The sequence below is a fragment of the Oryx dammah genome, unplaced genomic scaffold, assembly GCF_014754425.2.
Source record: "Oryx dammah isolate SB20612 unplaced genomic scaffold, SCBI_Odam_1.1 HiC_scaffold_4, whole genome shotgun sequence".
NCBI classification, from domain to species: Eukaryota; Metazoa; Chordata; class Mammalia; order Artiodactyla; family Bovidae; genus Oryx; species Oryx dammah.
Genome location: NW_024070188.1, coordinates 51,508,638 through 51,510,158, shown reverse-complemented (window position 1 = coordinate 51,510,158; position 1,521 = coordinate 51,508,638). Strand labels below are relative to the sequence as shown.

The 1,521-nt window shown below is 39.1% G+C and overlaps 1 pseudogene; it reads left to right on the top strand.

Moving 5' to 3' along the window:
* Nucleotides 1–957: 957 nt before the first annotated feature.
* Nucleotides 958–1,276, top strand: LOC120863136 (annotated as a pseudogene).
* Nucleotides 1,277–1,521: the final 245 nt, after the last annotated feature.

Sequence of the window (1,521 nt, the reverse complement as noted above, 5' to 3'; positions counted from 1 at the left end):
ATCACAGGATTGTACAAACAACTCCAGAATTTTAAATAGCTTCTCTTTATCCCTCACGGCTTCTCCCAAACACTGTGGGCTAGAAAAGTAGAGGCCCGTAATTTTGGTGCCAACATGTAATATTTTTAATCAGGCTCAACAAGTCACACAGGAATTTCTTGGGAGAATGTCAACTTTTATATCTTACATTTTTCCACATTAATAATGGTAAGATTAACCTAAAATCAACTAATAAATAAATACAAAAGGAGTAATAAAACAGAGTTTCTTATCAAATCTTATCAACTCCAGCTCTCTCATTTTGTGACAGTTTTAATTTGACACCTTAAATGAAAGCAAAGATTCTCAGGTCAGGCTCAGAATCTTCAAAGATACATTAAAATTTGACCAGAGCTTAGCACAAACCCCTGCTCAGAATGAGACCTTAAATAAACATGAGGAACTCTGGGAAGTCAAGTACACTCTCAAAATGACCTCCAAACCAAATCAAAGATGACCCTCTTTATGAGCTACTATTCTGGGGCAAAATAAAAATGTGAAATGTGTTCTAAGGATTCAACTTTTAAATTACTCCTGTTTGAACAGTTTCTTTTTTATTTTTTTAACTTTATTATAGTGCCAAGAGGAGATCATTTTATTCAGGTAAACTGGGATCTCCTACCAGTCTTAATCACAAATATAAAACTGCTGAAAAATGAATGCCAAACATTCTCAGGACCCACGTTTTAGGACTACTTTCAAGGAACAGAATTTTCAGAATCATGTGAAAGCCAGGAAACCTTGAGCAAAAAGTTTACTAACGGCACCTCTTCCTTGGCTACATTTAAAAAAAAAATGAAGAAGAAGAGGAAGGAGGACTGAAGAATATAAAAGGGAAAAACAAAAGCAAAAGACCTGTGAACATGCCAGGTGCAGACTGAGGAAGGTTTGAGTGCAGTTAAAGCAGAAGCGTGGTGCTTGCTTTAGCAGCATATATATGAATATTGGAACAATACAGGGAAGATCTGACTCATTTGAAAAGACCATGATGCTGGGAAAGATTGAAGGTGGGAGGAGAAGGGGACGACAGAGGATGAGATGGTTGGATGGCATAGCCAACTCAATGGACATGAGTTTGAGTAAACTCCAGGAACTGGTGAGGGACAGGCAGGCTTGGCATGATGCAGTCCATGGGGTCACAAAGAGTTGGACAAGTCTGAGCGACTGAACTGAACAAAGATCAGCAAGGCCCCTGCCCAAGGATGACATACAAATTCATGAAGCGTTCCATATTTTTAAAACAGACTTATGGTTACCAAGGACAAAGGTGAAGGAGGAGAAAGAATAAAGTATGGGATTGGGATTAACATATACATGCTACTATATATAAAGTAAACACGAGTCTGAGTGAACTCCAGGAGTTGGTGATGGACAGGGAGGCTTGGCGTGCTGAGATTCATGGAGTCGCAAAGAGTCAGACATGACTGAGCGACTGAACTGAACTGAACCAACAAGGACCTACTGTGTAGCACAGAGAACTAT